The sequence below is a fragment of the Leptonychotes weddellii genome, chromosome 8, assembly GCF_054177405.1.
Source record: "Leptonychotes weddellii isolate Sample4059 chromosome 8, ASM5417740v2, whole genome shotgun sequence".
In the NCBI taxonomy this organism is placed as follows: domain Eukaryota; kingdom Metazoa; phylum Chordata; class Mammalia; order Carnivora; family Phocidae; genus Leptonychotes; species Leptonychotes weddellii.
The window spans coordinates 96,051,131-96,057,181 of NC_138376.1; the positions used below are offsets into that span (position 1 = coordinate 96,051,131).

A 6,051-nucleotide genomic window follows, 5' to 3' on the forward strand; every position below is an offset into this window, starting at 1 on the left:
CCTGGGTGGCTCAGTTGGTTAAGCGACTGCCTTCGGCTCAGGTCATGATCCTGGAGTCCCGGGATCGAGTCCCGCATCGGGCTCCCTGCTCGGCAGGGAGTCTGCTTCTCCCTCTGACCCTCCTCCCTCTCATGCTCTCTGTATCTCATTCTCTCTGTCTCAAATAAATAAATAAAATCTTTAAAAAAAAAAAAAAAGTTCCAAAGGAGGATGAGAAGAGTTTCCTATGGATAATTGAGACTCAACAACTAAACCCAACAGGTTTCATGCGGAAAGATTTTTGTGGCTTCAAGAGTTAAAACACCAGGACCCCCACCTCCACTTCTCTCCCTCTGACCCCACTTTCCAGATCAGAAACTCAGAGCCCCTCACCATGCTCAGGGCTGGAAGGAGCTGTCCCGGAACGCCTGCCCACAGCTGCCCCAGCAGCACCACACACAGCTTTGGACTTTTCGCCCCCCCATTAGTTGCTTTGCCCAGATTTCCAGGAGAAGGGCAAGCCTGCCTGCCTCCCCGCGCTGCCCCAGGGCCGTGGGTGACCTCCCAGAAGCACAAAGCGACTTGGCAGGGCAGTTGCTGTGAGGTCCAGGACTCCCCCAGCACTGAAGCGGTTAACTTGTAGGAAGACCCGGAGAAAGAAAAACAGACTAAGAACTGCCTTGTGGGGAGGAGGGCTAGAAAACGAGGCTGTTGCTGTTGTTTTCATTGTGTGCACTCTAATCAGGGAGGGTAAGAACAATGATGCATGTAATGCTGATTTTGGAACGTGTCCATGCAGCTTTTCCCAGGCTAGACAGCCTTGGGAACCAGTGATAGAGTGGCACACCAGGGGCACAGCCTCCATCACCAAGCCCAGGGCAGGGCAGCCTTTTCTGTGGATAAAATATGTGAGGGATGACAAGAATCTTCCCAGCATGGGAAGTGGCAGGAACGGCAAAAAAAAAAAAAAAAAAAAAAAACACAACAGGGGAAACCTGTGAGGGTTTTGCCTCTCGAGGTCCGGCCAGGCTGCGGGGACGTGATCATCGAAAGATTGGAGACTTCTCCTTCTACCCAGCCCGTTCCATTTTTCTTTTTTGTTTGTTTGTTACTTTTTTTGCATTCAACTTGCCCTCCCTTTCTTCCCCACTCCCCTCCCCCCAACTCCCTCCACCCCACTTTGAAGCCTAGATGAAAGGCCTGTGTTGTGGCTGCTGGCCCAAGCAAGCGCAGGGGGACGGCTGAAGTGTGCTTTAGTTTAAGATGCTGTACTTTTCTCCCAAGGAAAAGGGGGAAAATCAGCTTGAAACAATACATTGCTTTTTGCTGGAGAGCAGACTTTATGTATCTAGGACTCCAACATGGTCCTAATTTTTCAAAGCTTTTGTCTTCAAGGATAAGGGAACAGCTAAAATGTGGCATCCTCCCTCAAAGTGAATGCATATAACTGCAAGGGCTTTGGAGTGGTATTGTTTAATAAAATAAAACAAGAAAGAGGCAAAAATCAGGCACATGAGCTTTTTGGTATTGCAAAACCGCACATCGTAACTTTCTCGAGTGTTGACGAACAGCTCCTTTATGTTGAAGTAGCACATTTTCAAGCTAGGCTCTACTAAATAATTTTGAAGGCATGACTTTCATAATTTACTTAGTTATCAGCTTACTAGATTTAGCAAATAAAGATTCAGGACACCCACTTAAATCTGAATTTCAGCTAAACAATGATAAATTTTTAGTATAAATATATGCCGTGCAGTCTTTGGGATTAAACTTATGCTAAGAATGTACTTGCTGTTTATCTGAAATTCAAATTTAACTGGGTGTTCTATATTATATCTGACAACTGTACTCATCATGACAGTTTTTAAATCAACTCAGCCTCTTAAAATTATGTTAAAATGTTTTTTAGGAGCCCTGTTACAACATGAATTTGAGATTCACCAATTTGCACATAGGAATATTCAAAATATTGTTGTCACTACAACACAGACTGCCTACAGTAAGGCCTTTCCATGCCCCTGCCCACCCACCCCCTAAAAACACACACATATACACAGCACCCCTCACTCCCCCACTCTCACCGGTCCCCCCCCCACACTCACATACCCCACAGGGGTTTTAAAAGGATTTTATGTATGTATTTTCCTTCAAAGGAAGGATTGGCTAATACGTTACTTAGAGCAATAGGTCAGTATTTATAATCAATTCCTAGCATGGAAAGTGCATATAGCTCCCACTTGGCCATTACTTAAAACTGCAGCTGCTTTGTCAAATAGCAATAGCTCATGAGATCTAAATGAGGCATAATTATTTTTGGTTAAAAATTTTTCCTCAATTTATCTACTTAATGCCCTGAAACGTGGCTTTATTATTTTATGTTTACTTAAAAAAAAAAACCAACCCATGTGCTCATAGACATGAAGTCAACCCAAAGGAACTATTGGAAAGCTCCACTGACCTGTCCTGTATGCTATGTCTGCAAACACCTCGTGTCCACTCTTGTTCCTGTGATCTCGTGTTCACTTGAACTTGGACAAAGTTGAAGCCCTGGTATTTTTGCCTCTCATAGCTGCTATCTCTGGACATGACCTGTGAGATTGGTGAGCTTCCAACACATTAGGACTGAAGAGGGGGCTAAAGAAAGATTAAGAATGTGTGGAAGACAGTGCTAGGGGAGAAGATTCAGAGTAGATTGAAGTCTCCATATATGTGAAATTTAGCTTGTGCATTTAGGGGCTCCTGGGTGGCTCAGTCTATTGAGCGGCTGACTCTAGATTCTTGATTTTGGCTCAGGTCACGATCTCAGGGTTCTGGGATCAAGCCTTGCCCTGCCACCCACCTGGCTCCATGCTCAGTGGGGAGTCTGCTTAAGGATTCTCTTTCTCCCTTTCCCTCTACCCCTTCCCCCTCCCCTCCTTGCACACATGCACACTCTCTCTCAAATAAATAAACCTTTAAAAATAAATAAATAAATTGTTCATTTAAAACTATTGCCTTTTAAGTGAATGTTGAAATATGCATTTAAACCTGTATCTGGAAGATTGTAGAGTATCATCTAGAGATTCACACCTCTTTTAATAACCATTTTCCTCCCTACCAAAACTATTTTTTTGATTAGGCAAAAGATTACCTTGTTAGGAACGTGTTTCCTTTTCATCCGTTTTTTCAGTGTAAGCTCACTTCTGCTTCCTCTTACATCAGCACCAGAAAATGAATTATTAGAAAATCTTTGAACACCAGTCTACTTTTCAAGAAAACTAACAAGTTTTCAATTTGAGGAGATACTTGAGCCTACATACCTTTTACACAATCGTCAATAGTGTTCATGAGGTTTCATCATCCAATTTTCCAAACATAGTCAAGGCGACCTCTTTGAGTTCAAAAATTTCTCTATAAGAAGAAGAATGGGAAAAAATACAGTTAGTCACCTCCTTACCCCACTATTCACCACTCATCTGTGCTCATTCTCATCTCCACCCCTCTGCTTAAACAGAATGATAACACATTTCCCAAACAAATCCATGTCAATGTTTAGCTGGTGAAGTAGCATGATGACAAAAGAGTCTGGAGAACTTGGTCTAATTTCAGCTCTGATACTAATAACTCTATAAAGTTGGACAAGTCTATTCTCCATCCCCAGCCAAAAGACTGAGAAATAACAAGACACTAAATTTCTTTGAAGAACAAGAATGTAAAACCAGATGCTCAAAAATGTCTTTTTTTTTTTTTAAAGATTTGTTTATTTTTTTAGAGAGAGAGAGAGCACAAGCAGGCTAAGGGGAACACGGAGAGAGAGAGAAAGAGAATCCCAAGCAGACTCCCCAGTGGAGGGCTCAATCTCCTGACCCTGAGATCATGACCTGAGCTAAAACCAAGAGTCAGATGCTTAACCAACTGGAGCCACGTAGGCACCCTTCAAAAATGTCTTCTTATTCTGAAATTCTGATTCTATATCCATTTCCATTAATAAAGCCTACTTTCTCCTTTATGTATCAGAAGTCAATGAACATGCCAGTTAGTTGCACTTAATTAAACATATTTTTATGGATTTAGTTTAACTTTTTTTATGGTTATGGCTTATTTTTGGAAAACTTACACCCAAACAGGATACACTTTTGAAAAGAATCACAAAGAAGCACATGTAGAGGACTGAAATTGTCAACTCTTACATCTACAAATCCTCCACTTCGGGGAATTAGAAATTGTAAAATATTGTATTTTGGCCACTGATTTTTCAAATAAGGATAATGCAGGCATATAAATGCGTATCTATTTGTTCAGATGGTGTGCCCATTTGTGGGCATCACAAATTTGAGGATTTTAGCTACATTGGAGTACAGACAGACATCCAGAGAAACCAAATTTTTAAGAGAGCAAATGACACTCTCATTGCTTTCAGAAGACTAATCAAATATAAAAGGACTTGGATCAATTACAGGATTGATATGGCATGTGGCAGATGCTGTTCTTTAGGAAAAAATGCAAAATATGGAGACCAGGAACCAGGAACCAATCAAGGGAATATCTGAAAAATGAAACAAACATCCAGTTTGCTGATCAGAACCAGGACCCAAGGATTATTGTGAAGGGATCATTGAAATCATCGGTCGGGTCTAGGGAGAGTAAAATTGACAACCTGGATAAAGGGATAGAGGAAGAAACTGTATAACAAAAGTATTCTGAGGGAGCTGTTAGAGCCCTAATGTCCTTTCTCCAGGACCACAAGCCTCCAGGACTAGCTTGCTTCTCCCTGCAGGTCTGTGGCGAATGGCATCAGCCAGGTTCCTGTCAGCTCTTCCCAAATTTAGACTTCAGCGATCCGGAGGCAGAGTGACATCCACACAGGGAATTGATTGCTTCCTCTGGTCCTGTAGATCTGCTCCTTTCCTGACATATCATTCCAAAGGTCTTTTATAATAAGATCACTTAAACATCACATACCAAGTTATGATGCATGACTTCACTGCTTCCAGAACTTCACTGGGATTAAAGCTTTTACCTATTTATGTATTTTACCTAAATATATGTTTTGGGGAAAAAAACAAGTTTTTATATAGCACATGCAGTTTAATTTAGGCTTGTTTTGTTATTTTGTTCATTATTTTAAGACTTAATCATGTCCTTGAGGCCCCTGGCTGGCTCAGTTGGTGGAGCATGCAACTCTTCATCTTGGGGTTGTGAGTTCAAGCCCCGCATTGGGTGTGGAGATTACTTAAGAATAAAACTTTAAAAAAAAAAAAGAATTAATCATGTCCTCTAAAATATAAATATAAATCAAGGGCCTGTTTATAACTGGCTCTCTCTCCAACATGAAGTTTCCTACACTGAAAGCTAAAACTACTTTTCATATATCCTTCTTTAATTGGGCTGAATTATTATTCAAGTTGGCTTCCTGTTGCCAATCATCTCTCAATATACAGAAAATGCAGTCAACATTTCACCTAAGTTGGCTATAAAAAGTCCATTTATGGGGCCCACTTCCGCACTCATTTCCATGTTAGAAACTTAGAACTCTGTTTTAAAGACACATGAAAAAGTGCTCAACATCGCTCGGCATCAGGGAAATCCAAATCAAAACCTCAATGAGATACCACCTCACACCAGTCAGAATGGCTAAAATTAACAAGTCAGGAAACAACAGATGTTGGCGAGGATGCAGAGAAAGGGGAACCCTCCTACACTGTTGGTGGGAATGCAAGCTGGTGCAGCCACTCTGGAAAACAGTATGGACGTTCCTCAAAAAGTTGAAAATAGAGCTACCACACGACCCAGCAATTGCACTACCGGGTATTTACCCCAAAGATACAAATGTAGTGATCCGAAAGGCTACGTGCACCCCAATGTTTATAGCAGCAATGTCCACAGTAGCCAATCTATGGAAAGAGCCAGATGTTCATCAACAGATGACTGGATAAAGAAGATGTGGTATACATATACAATGGAATATTATGCAGCCATCAAAAAACCCCCGAAATCTTGCCATTTGCGACGACGTGGATGGAACTGGAGGGTATTATGCTAAGCAAAATAAGTCAATCAGAGAAGGGCATGTATCATATGATCTCACTGATA

At 41.5% G+C, this 6,051-nt stretch overlaps 1 long non-coding RNA gene across 1 annotated transcript in view; it reads right to left on the minus strand.

Annotated features, from left to right (window-relative positions):
- Positions 1-6,051, minus strand: part of LOC115937928 (uncharacterized) — a 218,425-nt gene that overhangs the window by 88,157 nt on the left and 124,217 nt on the right. Inside the window, exon 4 of the long non-coding RNA XR_014147929.1 lies at positions 3,279-3,369. This is a non-coding gene — a long non-coding RNA (uncharacterized LOC115937928). The remainder of the gene's footprint in view (positions 1-3,278; positions 3,370-6,051) is intronic.